This window comes from Pomacea canaliculata, linkage group LG9, assembly GCF_003073045.1.
Source record: "Pomacea canaliculata isolate SZHN2017 linkage group LG9, ASM307304v1, whole genome shotgun sequence".
Classification (NCBI taxonomy): Eukaryota; Metazoa; Mollusca; class Gastropoda; order Architaenioglossa; family Ampullariidae; genus Pomacea; species Pomacea canaliculata.
Window position 1 is genome coordinate 26,307,274 of NC_037598.1, and position 18,532 is coordinate 26,325,805.

The following is an 18,532-nucleotide window of genomic DNA, read 5'->3' on the forward strand; positions in this document are numbered from 1 at the left end:
GGCAGCAGACAACTCGTCTGACGCCTCTGCTGAGATGTGTTACCTGGTGTTTTGTACATCACGTGACTTCACTTCAAGCCCAACATTTATGGCACGTGACGGAGATCGTCAGGCTCTCTGCCAAAGGGGCGCGGGAGGGTGTTGGGGGTTGGAAAGAGAGAACTACAGAGGAAGATGAATGTCAAAACATGTCTGGTAGTCTACTTAAGCCTCGAGCTCAAACCTGGGTGGAGAGGCCCAGTTCCTCCACATCAAGATTAAAGCGGATGGGGCTGCAGTCTTGATACCCCTCCCCGTTAACCCCTCGTGGTCAGTCGGGTAGGGGAGGGCATTACATGTCCCTGAGTGGCGTCTTCCCAGTTCAGCATCTTGTGGCAGACAATCAGCATCACGAGCACCACAGGTCGTGTGTCACATGACTTGCCTGTGTGTGTGTCACATGACTTGCCTGTGTGTGTGTGTCACATGACTTGCCTGTGTGTGTGTGTGTCACATGACTTACCCGTGTGTGTGTGTGTGTCACATGACCTACCCGTGTGTGTGTGTGTGCGCGCTCTGTGCCTCACAGTGACTTTTGTTTGCCATGTGGGGTGCTGTGGGTGCAAGAGCAAGGCAGCCCACACCCACCCGACCTTGCCTGCTTTTGTCTCAGTTGCAGATGAAAGCCTAACGTGTTGGCCACGTGCCGCATTTCGCAAGTCATTTCCTTTGAAAATGAATTTTTCTGCAGCAGACCTCATTGATCCCAGAGTGAGGCAAGAAAACGCTCACGTTCCGCTGCAAGAGAAACTATCGGCTCGATTTTCATGGCGAACAGCATCATGTGTGTAACACGTGGTGATAGGTAACAGAACAGACACAAAAACAAAAAACGAACATCGAGAACTCAGGCTAAAAATAACCTGCACGTTCCTCACCTGACGTCAGCGAGCTGTTGGTTTAAAATATCTACTAGCTGGTTGTGTAACAACATTGTTCTTGTGAAGGTGTAGCCATGTAACAACATTGTTCTGGCTGTGAAAATGGACGTAGTGATGTTGACTGTGTACTGTCGTGTAATATTGACAATATCATGTAATGCTGAGTAATACTGTCATGCTATGCTATGTACTACCATCTAATATTGACAGTGTACTACCATGTAATGCTGACAATGTACTACCATCTAATGCTCACCATGTACTACCATGTAATATTGACAATGTACTACCATCTAATATTGACAATGTACTACCATGTAATGCTGACCATGTACTACCATGTAATGCTGACCATGTACTACCATGTAATGCTGACAATGTACTACCGTGTAATGCTCACCATGTACTACCCAGTGTCAACGAGTGACCTTAGTTCATGACCTCACTGTAGCACGTGTTGCAGTGGTGATGTTGCGGTGATCACCCAGTGTGGCGCCAGTGTCGTCAGGTGTCTACAAGTTAATATAAGACACAGTGTAGATAGTAATGTACGCACCTCACACCATCGTCAGCCTCCATAGCACTTACCCTAGGAACTGACACAGTCACACGAAGATGACTGTAAGCAATGGTGACTGTAACTAACGGTGACAAACTGACAGATGTGAGCGATGACGTGTTCATATTCAACACAAAGGTGAGACTGAGACACAGCTGACTGTCTCTGTGTCTCTTACTAACGGCATTGAAATAACTTTCTCGCCTGCACTACGACTCAGGAACCGTTGAGTGTGAAGCATGACGAGAAGATTTAGACGGTCAGGAGTGACGGACACGGCAAGTGAAGAAACAAGTCAAGTGTAGGAATGTGATGTAGACCGTGAAATGACAAGTAGACCATCAAGCGTAGGAAGCATCCATTGAATGCCACAGGCAATGAGACGTATCAGTAAACCGTGAGCCACACACGTAAACCACAATACGCACGTGTCAACATCAGATGTTTACGTGTCCGAGAGGAACACACCAGACCCATGCACCACTTGTGTTGCTATGACAACCAGCGTGACGGTGACAAGATCAAGTATAGTATGAAATACTTGCAATATTCCTCAACAAGATCAGTGCCAAGTCTCAGTCTGCAAACAGTCACCTCACTTTCACTGCTGGAGTTACCTTCCTTGAATGTCCGCCACACGCCACCTGTCGTCTAGATGTGACGTAACGGCGCGGTACTCTTGTTACATCATATCATCTGCGACACTTCTCTCGTGTAACAAGAATGTGACGTCTGCTACATCCCCCTGGCGGTGACCCAGGCTCTCTCTGCAATCACGTGATCTCTCGGGTCTTGAGCCAGACGCCGGCCCTCCCTTGACACTTGGCTGCTTGCCGATTGCTCCGTCGTCAAGGCGACTTTATAAATGCTGCGATGGTCTGAAAATAATTGGCTTAAAAAAGTTGCCTTTGTGTGAAAGATATTCCGAGCCTGGCCTACAGATCACCTCCCGCCCACCGCCTTGTCGCAGTGCATGCCGGGACGCCAGACACTTCTGGCGAAAGCCTACGCCTTCCTCTTGCGCAAGCGCAGTGTTGACGTCTCAGGTGCCAGCGGGATGCTTTGGTATTAACTTTATGTTGTCTCACCTGTCGTACCTTCCACCTTGACCTTTGTGACACGGCAGGTCGACGGGCAAGGGGAATAACTCCACAACCTACGCTAGCAGGGAACAGGGGAGGTCATCCCCGCTGCTTCAGGTTGCTCACCATGATGTCATCTCCGCTTCCCAAGGCTGCAAAATCTGACGTCATTCCCGTTGCTTGAGGCTGCACACTGACGTCACGCATGCCCCTGGCAGGCTCTGTGTGGGAAGTAGCTGAGTGAGCTAATATTTTATTATTATTAGCTAATATTTATTTTCTATTTAGAGGTTTGACACCAGACACCAGACACCGGACACCGGACACCAGAAACAAGGACGACAACACCCTGCACCAATCTGCTGAGCTTTAAGACAAGGAGAGAGAGCTGGGGGACTGCTCACGTGCCATGAGGGGGGTTGGGCAGTCAGCACCACCCTGTGTATTCGCCTCAGGCACGACAGGGGGAGATAATGGTCACATGCCCAGTACTCATCGCCAAAGACCTTTGTAAATGTGTCTGTGAGCCGCTGGTAATCTCATTGCGGGCCTTGCCAACGATGTGGTGCAGCTCCGCGATCAATGGCATCAGCGCGATTCTCTCAATAATTAACAGCGGCCAACAGCGGCATATCACAGCAATTGCACACGACGAGGCAAGGATGAGGAGAAGGCCACAGTGAGGAGGAGGAGGAGGAGGCTGTGCTTTCGCTTCCTCGTCCGTCTGCTTGCTTCTTGCAGCTGATGCTGGCAGCGATGGCCGCACACAGACGCCAGGTCACAAGGTCGCAATGTTTGGGGCTCTGGCCTTCACTAAAGTGCCACCAGGCCTGACATAACCTGTCAATAGTTAGAGAAGTGTAAACAGTCTCACTCTCACAGTCTCAGTCTCTCTCTGCATACACAGGGGTGACAACAGCAGCTGTACCTGCAGGGCTTGCAATATGTAAATGACAGTCATTGCAAGACACAAATGAGACGGCAGTAGGTTTCTTGGTGCTGACTTGCAAGCTTTGTCATGTTGGACGTCACGGGGCTGGGTGATGTAACAAGTGAACAACTGAGAGACTGTGTGAGGCTGTACTGGTGCTGCCCCCACACCGTCACAGGGGGAACTTGTGTCAACACCAAACCTTTGCATTTGTAGGATGCTCAGCCAGAAGACGCCCTGGCACTGTTGTACACTACATGTAGACATGGCATGATGGGACATCAGGGACTCTGTACTGCCATTGTCTACATCAGTGGATGTCACACACACCACCGTGACACACCATCTCATAAACGCCGTCTGACACTGTGACATGTCACAATTGTGTATTGTTGTATGTTGACACTGTAACACCGTCTACACTGTACATGGCTGTTTGTAAATATATTGTCTATACATAGTGCGTGGTTTGATGTCTACACTGTGCCACGCTACACTACTGTGCTGTTGTCTATCAATGTCTATAGTGTCTATAGTGTATTATCACTGTGTGTCTACGCTACACTACTCTCTACGATGAATGGTGACGCTGTTGTCTGACACTTCATACAAACACCGCCTTCAATAGATGACCACTGACATATACACACATGTCACTGCTGCTACACGCCAGCGATATTGGCACAAAATGTCGCATAATGCGTGTGATGACGGTGGCTGTCACGATGACGTGGCGTGTTGACTGTCAGTGTGATGACGGTGGCTGTCATGATGACGTGGCGTGTTGACTGTCAGTGTGATGACGGTGGCTGTCATGATGACGTGGCGTGTTGGCTGTCAGTGTGGTGACGGTGGCTGTCACGATGACCTGCAAGCAGTGACTACAGTGCTGTGCAGTAACCGCTGTCATTATCTACAGGTGTAGATGTGCTTACCTACAGGTGCTGTTACACTAATAATCTATTGATGTTGAGGGACACGTGAGTTATACCAACGTGTGTCTATAGACACCTGGGTGACGTCATCTAGCGGGGACAACTCATGCAATCACACAGTGAACTGTTTGTGGAAGTCTTGCAAAGCAATGTGAACATTCAGTGCCATGGCAGCCTCTCTACAATTCATTGCAGGAAGCCAGCAAAAACACACTCGGCTTCGTCTACAAACTAAAGAGAAGGAAAGGTCACGAGTCCCCGACATTCAGGTGACACTGAAATGTTGTCAGTCCACGTCAGTCCACTCATCGATTAACCCTCGAGTGGCCGATGGGGTCGCCTACTGACCCCAACCCAAGTTTCGCTGTAAAACTCGAAGCGTTTATCTCAACATTTTGAAATTTCTTGACTTTTACAGTTAAGTGGTGGACATCGTGGGTGAAATGAATTTCCAGATATCTGTAAAAATCGTAGCACAAATTAAAATTCTATCGTTAACCACCGGCAGGGTCCGTATGGACCCCGGGGATAGATGTCACGTGCTTACGGATATATTCCAAGGAACAAACATCGAGTGATGCACACTGCTCCCCTCACCTTCCCTGTGTGCGTCTGACCTCAGGTACTTGTGACATCAGTGTGACATCAGTGTGACTCCCAGTGTCCCGTGACAACCTCGACAACAATGTTGGTGTCCATCTCCCTCTGTCTTCACTCGACAAAATGCCTCGCGCAGTGCTGCACCCTGGGAAACGTGCTTCAGTGTCATGGCACGATGATGACAGCAACGACTTGTGACGTCACAAAATGGACGAACAAGGAGGTGAACTAGTTGATGGCGAAAACTGGCAGATGACCCACTGACTTTGAGTGCTGTATGTTGTACTGGTTGCTGGTGTCTATGAAGCTCACACAGGAGTAGAGCAAGAAGCACGGGGCAACTATTTTTCCAAAAGCGATTTTCAAAGCTGGACTCGTACAGTTGAGGAGAGAGCCTCGAGTAATATTTGATATTTGGGTAAATACCATGAAAGAATGTGACGAACCCTCACAGATGAACAACTAGTCGTCTTTAGGGGCAAGTGTCCCTTCAAACAGTACATTGCCAGCGAGCCAGGGAACTATGGGATACAACTCCGAGTCTGCTTGACAGCACCATGATGTTTGGAACTGCCCAGTACACAGGCAGGAAGACCTGATCCACCAAGAGAACACAAGCAGGGTGAAGGAGTTGTGTGGGACATGATCTCTGGGTAGGAATGGAAGGAATGGAAGGAGTGACAACCTCTTCACTAGCTTCAGGCTGGAAACAAACTTGTAGCTAAGAAGCTCACCTTGCTGGGGACCATTCGGAAAACCAGACAAGAGATTCCACGAGCTCTTACAGAAACAAAAGAGACGAACACACACTACACTCTTTTGCTTTTCATGATCATGGGATGCTGGCTTCTTATTTCCAACGAAAGGCAAGGTAGTAGTTACTCTGAGCACTTCCGGTGATCAACCGGATGTTGCCGACACCAGGGTAGAGCGAAAACCTCTGTTGATGTCGGACTACAAGACAACAGGTGGCATGAACACAGTGGACGACCTGGTTGGCTGCTACACCACCAGACGACAGACAAGATGGTCTATGATAGTCTGCAACATGTGATATCAGTGCCATCAATACCCACATCGTGTGGACCTTCCTAGACCCCGGGTGGCAACTCGACAAAAGTTACAAACGGCGAATCTTGGTGATGAAACTGAGCGAGGAATTGTTGGACTTGGAGAAAGTAAGGAAGATGTTGCTGGGAGACCAGGACACACTACACACCAGCTCCTTCATGTTCCAGCCGCCAACAGCTGCACGGAATACACGTCCGTCGCCAAGAATGCGACAGAGTTGTCTTTTCTGCCCAACATCGACGACAACATTAGAGACACGTGGTTGTTGTGGGAGATGTTCGTGGGGAGTCGTCCACAGCATCTGTAGGAAGAAGGCTTGTAAAAGGAAGATCCAAATCAAAGAACTAAAACCGATGGAAAATAAATGAATTACACCTGACTTGCTACATTAAGATATAAACAATGGTCATTAGAATCATGCAGTCAAAATTATAGTCCAGCATCAACAGGTGTTAGAGACTTTGACTACGTCACCTGTCGCTTGTTTGATCGCCATTTCTGACCGTTTTCATGGCGACCGCTGGCACGACACGTGTCAAAATAACAATTTTTGACTCTGATTGTAGCCATACTGCTCATTACAAGCATTACCGTAATGCTGCGTTATTTTCACTACGACAGGTAAGAGTTTGATTTACAGCAGGACCAGGGAACGTGTACAGGTAAGACTGTTTACATCCGAGTGTTTAAAGTACACTTTCCAGCTTTATTCTTCTTGTTCACAGTCATTACCAAAGGTAAGTTTTTCTTGTCAGACCGGAAATAGGATCAAGTGTAAGCTGGGTTAAGAGGAGGCCCAGCTACAGGTGTAAGCTACAGGTGTAAGCTGCAGGTGTAAGCTACAGGTGTAAGCCGGCTTAGTTCAGGAAGTACACGTGCACTGAGGCCGCCAAGACGCCGACCCAGTTCTGTCACACAATCGATCTGCTCCTCCACAGGAAGACAACGTCAGCTGCTCGTGAACATCACGTGCACTGATTCCCTTTGATGTCAGCCACACGTACGTGGAGTTCAGTCGCTAAAAATAGCACAGACTGTGGATATATATAGGGAACTGAGCGGAGTGGTGCATGTTGGTGGTGGAGGTCGTCCTGCAGACAAGACTTCGTCTCCTTCCGCCTGGAGTCGGAGCGTCTTCGGGAAATCTCGTGACCTCAGCAGGGCATGACGTCATCTGACGATGGTGTCCACGTGATCGGTACCAAGTCCTCAAGTTCCAGCAAGAGTCGACAACCTCAGATGAAAACTAGACAAATGGGTAGATGGCGCTGGAATGCGTGTGTGTCTTCATCTCAGTCGTTGACGGATGCCGCCAAGCTCAGCTCCCTGTCCACGAGATCGGTTTCTGGTCTCGCGAGAGCTCGCCGTCCACGTGTGTTTGCACTTGTTTGCACTGAGAATGGCAATTGCACCCAAGTGCAAGGGAAAGCCCGTGGTTTTTGGGCAATGAGATGCTTCCGCGTGGCTGCGCTGCCGGCGATAGTGTTAATGTAGAGTGGCTTGCAGGCTCTAGTGCTGATGAGGCAGTGACTGTTGGGGCGTGGCGATCGCTCTGTGGCTTACACACAGTTTGGCGAGGATGTCGTGTCAGACGACATGATGCTGTGTGTGTGTGTACACGCAAGCGAACACACAAATACACACGGGACATGGAGAGACTGAGAGGCACAGTATCATAAGGCATCAACACACACTAGGGTGGAGATGCTACCCTGAATAAAGGTTTATTGATTTTTCAATTCTATTGCAACTGGGGACAGAGGATGAATGATTTGATCTTTCCACGCGACAATACTCCTAAATTACAAACACAAATAGATGACAGAGGGGAGGTAATGAAGGAGAAAAGATGCACAAGACGGTGGAAGAAATGGCTTTGAACTGTTCGCACATAATGGGAGAGGCGGGTGAACAAATACAGGACTTGTGGCGTGTGAACAAAAGACGCCTGAACATTCACAATACATTACTACCTGAACACTTACAGCTCATTACTACCTGAACACTTACAGCTCATTACTACCTGAGCACATTAGTACCTGAACACTTACAGCTCATTACTACCTGAACACTTACAGCTCATTACTACCTGAACACTTACAGCTCATTACTACCTGAACACTTACAGCTCATTACTACCTGAACACTTACAGCTCATTACTACCTGAACACTTACAGCTCATTACTACCTGAACACATTACTACCTGAACACTTACAGCTCATTACTACCTGAACACTTACAGCTCATTACTACCTGAGCACATTACTACCTGAACACTTACAGCTCATTACTACCTGAGCACATTAGTACCTCAACACTTACAGCTCATTACTAGCTGAACACTTACAGCTCATTACTACCTGAACACTTACAGCACATTACTACCTGAACACTTACAGCACATTACTACCTGAACACTTACAGCACATTACTACCTGAACACTTACAGCTCATTGCTACCTGAACACTTACAGCTCATTACTACCTCAACACTTACAGCTCATTAGTGCCTTGCAGACAGGTGCGATACTTTAAGCAGGACACAGCATCGCGACATCGAGACCAGTGAATACAACTTATGAGAACGACTCTCGGTCTGTGTGTTTGTGTGTCTGAGTGTTTCAGGAGGCTGAGCAATATTTCACACGATGACTACACCAGAGGATGCCATGAACCAACAGTTGGGCGACAAAGTAAAACCGCGGTGACCCGGATGTGACCCCACCTTTGACGAGTAGTGGCAAAGTTGATTCTCTTTGGTGTCAGTGTTCCAAAAATTTAAAAGCCTGCGCGTTTGTCTGTGTGTGAGTGATGATGTAAAATCTCTCTCATCGCAAGAAACTATTTTACTGAGCGAGCTGCAAGCCGCCATCATGTTTACAAGTTTGTTTGTTCAGCTGGAAGAAAAACCGTTTCCCAAAAGAAAAGTGAGGACAGTGAATGTTGGCGAGGTGCGATGTGCACCTGAGACCATCTCACGTGCTGCAAAGGCCCCTGTGTCATGCTGGCAGTGTGGCTGCCACAGTTGACACTGCCAAACGGACTGACATGCGTATAACTGACATTTCATCTCTCTCTCTCTCACACACACACACGGATCAGCAGGAAATACTGGCTGCTGTAGCTCACCATACTTCTGTAACCACGCCCCCTGTCCGGACATACCGGCAGGTCCGCCGTGGTCACCAGAGGAAGACAGGACGGACAGACTAGAGTAACAGAGGAAGGAACAGAAGGGAGAGACAGAAGGAGAAAGCAGGCAACACGGCCACAGACATACAAATCGTTTACTACATCTACGACTACCAGTGAACAGCACAAGTGAACCTCACTGGATTGCCAGCTGACATACTGACACACTGACAGTCTCACTGGATTGCCAGCTGACATACTGACACACTGACAGTCTCACTGGATTGCCAGCTGACACACTGACACACTGACAGTCTCACTGGATTACCAGCTGACATACTGACACACTGACAGTCTCACTGGATTACCAGCTGACATACTGACACAGCCTCACTTGATCACTGACATAATATCACAAACTGATTACACGACATACTGTCACAACCTCACTTATCACCGTGACATACTGTCACAACCTCACTAATCACCGTGACATACTGTCACAACCTCACTTATCACCGTGACATACTGTCACAACCTCACTTATCACCGTGACATACTGTCACAACCTCACTAATTACCGTGACATACTGTCACAACCTCACTAATCACCGTGACATACTGTCACAACCTCACTTATCACCGTGACATACTGTCACAACCTCACTAATCACCGTGACATACTGTCACAACCTCACTAATTCACCGTGACATACTGTCACAACCTCACTAATCACCGTGACATACTGTCACAACCTCACTAATCACCGTGACATACTGTCACAACCTCACTAATTACCGTGACATACTGTCACAACCTCACTAATCACCGTGACATACTGTCACAACCTCACACACCGCCGTCATTGCGGGCTTTTCTCCGTCTCGCACCCAGTGGCCTCGTGGGTCCCGAGTGGACAAAGGTGAGCAAACATGGAAAGCCGCTTGTTCTCGCCCGCATTTCTGTACTATTTTCCGGAAATGGCTTCTGACATGCGCACCCGGGATTTTCATTGCACTGACGGAGGTGCTGGTCACGTGGTGAGTCTGGCCTCGGATGGCGACCCAGCCTGTGATGTCACTGTCAGTCTGATGGCTGAGCTCACCCTGCCCGTGGTGACACATGTTAGTGTCCTAGTTGCTCGTGTCTTTGTCAGTTGACTCAGTGACTGTCAGCTCATGACACCTAGCATGACACCATGAACTCATAGCTGGGCGCACTGCCCTCCCCTGCCAGCAGTTAGCGACGGCAGTAGCTTCCCCTTGTTATCCCGTCCATGTAAAGAAAATGTGTGGTAAAGTATTGACAAACTGCCTGCATTTCCGTCTGGTATTAAATCTTTCTTATCTCAGTAGTTTGCCTCAGAGACAAACGTTTTTAACCTCAAGAAGATTTTCCATCCAAGAAGTGGAGTCTTTTCTTGTCCTCATAATCCTCACCTTCTTCTTGAGGCGGTCTGGATACCCGAAGAATCGCGCAATAAAACTTTCTTTTGTTTTGTTTTGGATCGTGCTCTTCTGTCATAACTTTCCGCAAATGTTCCTCCCGCCATTTTGCTGCCTCGCAATCCTTGTGCAGTCCACCTCCTGTGTGAGGAATAGAGTTAGAAGAGCCGAGAACCACCCCGGGGGTACATTGTGTGATTGCATTCACTGTCTGGCAATTAGTAGAGCACATACTTCTTCTTCTTATTATTATTTACTCTGATATTACAAGTACTTGAGTCTGATGCTGTCAGTATTCCAGTCCCATCCTGTCAGTATTCCAGTCCCATCCTGTCAGTATTCCAGTCCCATCCTGTCAGTATTCCAGTCATCCTGTCAATATTCCAGTCCCGATCCTGTCAGTATTCCAGTCCCATCCTGTCAATATTCCAAGTCCATCCTGGCGTTTCCAGTCCCATCCTGTCCGTATTCCAGTCCGATCCTATCCAGTATTCCAGTCCCATCCTGTCAGTATTCCAGTCCCATCCTGTCCGTATTCCAGTCCGGTGCTGCAAGAATGTCCCGCGATCGATCCTGCAAACATGTTGTATAACTGATCCTGCGTCCAATCCTACATTTAATGTTGCCTAATCCTGATAGCATTTCACTTGAGTATCCTTTGAGTATCACAGTCTGATCCTGCTAGTGTCTCCCTCTGCCGGACATTTCTGAAAGCAGCCGCCCTCACGTGATTTCAACTTTTGTGGCGCCATCTACAAGCCTGCAGCAAAAAGGCGGAGCTTTAAAAACAAGTTTAGTGCGGGCTTCCTTCGTGGAAACTGAGCGAATCGCTGGACAGATCTCGTGCTTTTTCAAGGCAAAGATAATGGTGGCGGCAAAAAATCCTTTTATCAAGAAACAATCTTCATGGACTGCTAAGGCCTGACCACGGTGCTTGTGGCGACGGTCGCGGATGGTGGTAACAGGGGGAAGGGGTAGTAGGCACGGCGTGAGTGTGTTGGTGTGTGCGTGACTGTGTGTGTGACTGTGTGTCTGTGACTGTGTATGTGTGTGACTGTGTTTGTGTGACTGTGTGAGTGTGTGACTGTGTATGTGTGTGACTGTGTATGTGTGTGACTGTGTGTGTGAGTGACTGTTTGTGTGACTGTGTGTGTGACTGTGTATGTGCGTGACTGTGTGTGTGACTGTGTACGTGTGACTGTGTATGTGTGTGTGTACGTGTGACTGTGTGTGACTGTATGTGTGTGAGTGTGTATGTGACTGTGTGTGTGTGACTGTGTGTGTCTGTGTGAGTGACTGTATGTGTGTGTGACTGTGTACGTGTGACTGTGTGTGTGTGACTGTGTATGTGTATGTGTATGTGTGAGAGGTAGAGACAGGCGGCGAGTGAAGGAATTGATCACAGCACGACAGAGAAGCCAGTACACACTTTGCTCAGTCCTACAAGGTCTCACCGCACGCCCTGGACGCCCGCCATTTTGTGTGTATTTCACCAACATCTCTAATTTCAAGGTAAAGTAAGACCAGAGAGACAGAGACAGAAATGGAGGGCAGAGCCTGAAACCTTTTAAGCTGGAGAGACATAAATAACCGAACAATATTATTAAACAAACAGCGGAACATCGATGGCACAGAAGCCGTAGCCATGAAACAGAGGCTGAGCAACGTTTGCCAAGTGCTTGAAGTGCGCATGCGCCGGCAGACACAAAGCTTTGTTGACATAGGGCTGGGTGGTCTGGCACTGTTTGTAGGTATTGTCTCTACCAGTGCCTGTAGAGTGTAGTGTAAGTATTCTCTCTGCCAGTACCTGTAGTGTAAGTATTCTCTCTACCTGTGTCTATATAGTGGTGTGTCAGTATTGTCTCTACCAGTACCTGTAGTGTAGTGTAAGTATTCTTTCTACCAGTGTCGATATGTCACTATAGTGTTGTGTAAGTATTCTATCAGTGACAATAGAGTGTTATGTAAGTATTCTCTCTATCAATGCCTGTAGAGTGTTGTGTAATAGAGTGTGTGTATTTTCTCTACTAGCGTGCATCGATTTCTTAATGTCTGTAGTGTTTACTATGTAGAAGGACAAACATTTCTTGATGTGTAGTAGTTCATGAAGACAGGGCTGTGGTAGTATAAACTGTGTTCAGTGTGACTAGCACTTATTGCAATCTTGTGTATATGACGTAGTAGGAGTGAGACAGTAAGCAATGTTGTGTATATGACGTAGTAGGAGTGAGACAGTAAGCAATGTTGTGTATGTGAGGTAGTAACAGTGAGACAGTAAGCAATCTTGTGTATGTGACGTATTAACAGTGAGACAGTAAGCAATGTTGTGTATATGACGTAGTAGGAGTGAGACAGTAAGCAATGTTGTGTATATGACGTAGTAACAGTGAGACAGTAAGCAATGTTGTGTATGTGACGTAGTAACAGTGAGACAGTAAGCAATGTTGTGTATGTGACGTAGTAACAGTGAGACAGTAAGCAATGTTGTGTATGTGACGTAGTAACAGTGAGACAGTAAGCAATGTTGTGTATGTGACGTAGTAACAGTGAGACAGTAAGCAATGTTGTGTATGTGACGTAGTAACAGTGAGACAGTAAGCAATGTTGTGTATGTGACGTAGTAACAGTAAGACAGTAAGCAATGTTGTGGGGAGCTGGTTATTCGTGGCCAGTACAGTAGGTTGGTATATTCACTACATCTTCTACTAACTGCCACATCAATCTGTTATTACTGTAGAGTCACATGTAACTCCACTAAGACTTCTATCAAGCCTCTCACTGTGCACTCCTCCACACCTCTACCATGTCTCATTCTCCACACCTTTAACCCCAGCCCTTCTAACGCCATGCAGCTATCATGGACTGTCTCATTCTCCACACCCTTAACCCCAGCCCTTCTTGTTCCGCATTCCTAACCCTTCCCCTGGATCCTTGTCAGTCCTCCGCCATCCTTCTCTCCACCACCAGCATGAGGTGGTCGTGGCCGCACGCGTGTGCAGTGCCGAGATAATTGCATAATCGCCCGCCTGAAATGCGATTTTCTCCTCGTGCGCGCACGCCAGTGTGTGAGTGCACACGCACGCAGCAACATCCACACTCACACAGACGACAGGAAGAGGACGCAAGCAGCAAGGTGGCGAATATTTCTCCCATCTTGTCTTCCTCCTGAATCTCCGGCCCCTCTTCTTCTCCTTGCACAGTCCATCGTAGAGCTGTCATCTGGGCTTGGTTGTGATGACGACTAGAGTCAGCAAGAGAGTGACGTGTGACTGTCTGGTCGACCTTTATACGTCATTGCGTATAGTTCATAGTTCATAGGTCCTCGTGCTATTTAGTGAGTCATTTGGGATGATCATTGTCGAATTTCTCTCAAGTTCATCTCCTTTGAGGGCTTGAACCATTTTGGGGCCGAGAACGCAGGGGGCGCTGCACACGGACAGCCGCACGCGCCCAGTTGTCCTCCCCTGACCCGCTGTCTGTGGCTCGTTCACTGCACGTGCTTCTTGGATACCCGACGGTGAGCGCTCCCTTGTGAACCCTGAACTGTACACTAGTCTGTAATGTCTTGTGTCAGGGCTGGTCAGTGAACAGTAAACTGACAGTGACGGCAGCGAGACAGTGACGACAGTGAGGACAGACGACAGTGAGACGGTGACACCAAAAACAGTGACGACAGTGAGGACAGACGACAGTAAGACGGTGACGACAATAAAGACGGTGACGACAATGATGACAGTGACGACAGTGAAGACAGTAGCCGCCGGACAGCGCAGACAGAAGAGAGGATGTGACGTCACTAGAAGGTTGGGACACGACACTGGCAGAGGAACTAAACATTTTATGTCCACCTGTCCGTTTATTTGATAACAAAGACCTGCCACCGAGTGGGGAGTTATCACCATGTTATGTCATTTGTGGGGAATTATGTGTGAACAAGGTCAGGGGCAAAGTTGCAAGCGGGCAACCTTGACCCAGAGAAACTCTTGGAAAGTCCAGCGAGTGAAGGTGTAGCGGGGGTTACAGGGCTGGTGTGTCACGACTGTACAATTCTTACTGCGGAGGTGACAAACATCTTCTACAGCTGCGCTACCGCTTCATCCCTCAGGTGTGTCTGCCACCTCCACGTGACTGACAGACTCCCCACACCCCCTCCCGTTACACACAGACAGATGCAGGTGAGGGTCAGCACAGGTGTTTCCTCACCAGTGAAGCGACTGTGTGGGTGCCATGCCATGCCTAGTCACGTGTCTAGTATTGTGGTAAACAACAGTGTGATACTAAGTAGACTTACGGTGAAATTACCCTAATCAAAGGCCTAATTAGCCTAATTAGCCGAATGGTGACGTTAGCCCTGTGTATGCACTCACTAGATAAGCACACACCTCCCCATGACATTCAGGCACACACGGACCCCGTCACACACACCATTCCCCATGACATGCACACCTCCCATTACACACCATTCCCCATGACATGCACACACTCCCATTACACACCATTCCCCATGACATGCACACCTCCCATTACACACCATTCCCCATGACATGCACACCCTCCCATTACACACCATTCCCCATGACATGCACACCTCCCATTACACACGTTTTCATCATTACATTACACCCTCCAATACACACCATTCCCCATGAATGCACAGCTCCCATTACACACCATTCCCATGACATGCACACCCTCCCATTACACACCATTCCCCATGACATGCACACCTCCCATTACACCATTCCCATGACATGCACACACCTCCCATTACACACCATTCCCCATGACATGCACACCCTCCCATTACACACCGTTTTCATCATTACATACACACCCCCCAAACACACCATTCCCCATGACATGCACACCCTCCCATTACACACCATTCCCATGACATGCACACCCTCCCATTACACACCTATTTCATCATTATATACACACCCTCCCAATACACACCATTCCCCATGACATGCACACCCTCCCATTACACACCTATTTCATCATTACATGCACACCCTCCCATTACACACCATTCCCCATGACATACACATCTCCCTGTTGCACACACTTCAGGCCCCAGGGACGAACTAGAGTGGTCCACTGTACAACATTACACAAGTGTTTTCATGCAGCAGCACACGTGGTCAACACTAAATAGCTCAGAGTGATTCAAGGCCGCCATGTTGTGTACTACACAGCCCTGTAATGCTACAGGACTGTACTACATGTACTACACAGCACTGTAATGTTAAGTGATGTCACATTGCAGTGACGTGTACTATACTACACAACACGGTAATGGTAATATAAGCTGTACTGTAGTAGTAAAGGTAATGGTAGCAATGGTAATATAAGCTGTACTGTGGCAGTGAAGATAATGGTAATGATGGTAATGTAAGCTGTACTGTAGTAGTATAGATAGTGGTATTAATGGTACTATAAGCTGTACTGTAATAATGCAGGTAATGGTAGTACTTGTACTACAACCACACATGTCACATGTCATCATGTGAGAATGGTAGACCATATCCTCTAGTGACGACAGCACAGTGCCACTCTCTGTCTCTCTCTGTGAAGTCACGAGTGTAGGAGCAGACGAACCTTTGAGTATCTACAGTTATCTACAGTTATCTACAGTCAGCTGCTGTCACCAAGCCTCAGGAATGAAGTGTGTCAATGTCGAGTTGTTTCACGCGCACTAATCTTTGAAATAATTCTTTGTTTCACTGTTTATTATTGTGTGAGTGTGCGTGCGCACCCAAGCTTGTGCGTGTCTTCAAGGTTTGAACTGTCGCAGAAGGTAGAGACAGGGTTCCACATTCCACACTCCACAGCGCACCATGACCTTTAAGTGTGCATCACACACACGACCTCTGTGGTAAACACGCGATGTACTATGGTAATCTCGGGAGTGACGAGTGTTCAGGGGGGACCATTGTGTTGCACGAGCAGAAGATATAAAGATGTGTTTGTGTGTTTGTCTGTGTGTTTGTCTGTGTGTTTGTCTGCGTGACCCTCGCTGACGTATCTGATGTTTTCCCCCCGAGACCTGAGAGAACTTTGTGGGACTGACAGTTCACAGCGGGTCACCCCGGGTGGGACACAGGTCGCCTGCTCTCAACATGCCCCTCACTGACGCCCTCGCTTACCCACCCAGCCAAATACCCGACAGTTGGTAATGAGATAATTCACTAACGATAATGGAACCAAAGGCAGCTTGTTGTGCAAGGTTCAACTCCTTGTGGCTGAATCACTTTATGTTTGTTTATATTTGACTAAAATATTGATTAACATTTCATGTCCTGTGTGCCTTGGAGACTTCATAGCTTTTGATAAACCTGAGTGACGTGTGCGCCTTGGGGTCTCAACGTTTGTTTACATTTTACCTGGCGCTAGGTCTAGCAACAATGGTAAACAGTGCGCGGGGGTGGGTGTGTACAGTGTGTGTTTATGTTTACCGAGTACAGTGTGTGTTTATGTTAACCCAGTACAGTGTCTGTGTATATGTTTACCGAGTACAGTGTGTGTTTATGTTTACCCAGTACAGTGTGTGTTTATGTTTACCGAGTACAGTGTGTGTTTATGTTTACCCAGTACAGTGTCTGTGTATATGTTTACCGAGCCCTTATACCTGTGGGTAGCGCGCGACACGAACAACGACGACGGCAACGACACCCAGTGACGGCGATAAGCCACGGGTCCTGAAAACACACCTGGTGGTGCTGGGCAGGTGTGAGCGTGCGTCCTGCTGACGTTTGTTCTGACAGGTGGCGCGAGCTTCTTGCTAGCACGTCAGCGACGTCACAACATGACGTCACAGGAGCCCCCGCCCTACATTCTGACGCCGCACTCGTCACATTATTGCGACAACATCCGTCAACACCTCGAGTTACCTGTACTGTGGGTAAAAACCACCCGGGGAACAAAAGCAGTGTCCTACCTGTACGGGACATGCGCACACCGGGTACACGGCGCCGTCGGCTCCACAGCTCCACAGCTCTACTGTAGCCGCCAGTTCCTCACAGCCCACACCACGTCACAGCACATGGCGCAGCACTTGTTCCAGTGAACCACTTTTGTCCTCGGGTATGTTTGCGGTGGAGGGAGGCGGGTGATGGAGCAGCACTCACCCCTGCTGTGTGGGTCGAGTCGTGGTACTCCCGCTGGACAACTGGCCGCCGTCTGCTGCCAGAACACGCTGCACGCGGGCTGAGGCCCCTTTAAGAAGTGACGGAGCGCGGGAGGAGGCCGAGCAGGCAGCACACATCATCCTTTGTCAACTGCCGGCCGACGCCTGCTAGCCATCCCTTCACAGGAGGCACGCGCCCGCACTTTGGCGGCACAGAAGCGCGGGAGGGGCGGGCGATGGTGCACGCACTGTCTCTGTCTCTCTCAGGGCTTGCTTGATCAATGCAGCCTCTGTATCTCACGTCGCCAGTCGTCGTGCCGCTGGTGGTGCTGGTGCTGGTGTCAGCCGCTCGGCTTGAGGCTCCAGCAACTGTACGGGACGGACGGACGGTCGGTTGGCGGCTGGGCGCTGGGGACAGGGGCGGCGGCGGCGGTGGTGGGTGGTAGTGGTGGTGGGAATGTGTCTGTCAAGCGACCGACTCATCAGCCGCCATCCCACACCCGGGCTGGTCGATGTCTCCGCGCGGGCCTCAAGACAAGCGCCGGGTGGGGTGGGGCGGGAGGGGGCGAGAAACCAGGCACGTGTCTCTAGACACCAATGTGTGTGCGTGCATGCGTTGGTGTGTGTGAGCTTGCGCGCTAGTGTGTGTATTTATATGTGTGTGCGCGTGCGTGCATGGGTGTCATGACGAAGCTGACCACGTGAGGCAGAGCGAGCTGCTGACA

At 48.8% G+C, this 18,532-nt stretch overlaps 1 protein-coding gene across 1 annotated transcript in view; it reads right to left on the reverse strand.

Moving 5' to 3' along the window:
• LOC112572045 (neuroglian-like) overlaps positions 1–18,168 on the reverse strand; it is a 74,698-nt gene extending 56,530 nt beyond the window's left edge. The window contains exon 1 of the mRNA XM_025251553.1: positions 17,619–18,168. The gene's annotated coding sequence lies outside the window, so the exon portion shown is untranslated. The remainder of the gene's footprint in view (positions 1–17,618) is intronic.
• Between the last annotated feature and the right edge of the window lie 364 nt (positions 18,169–18,532).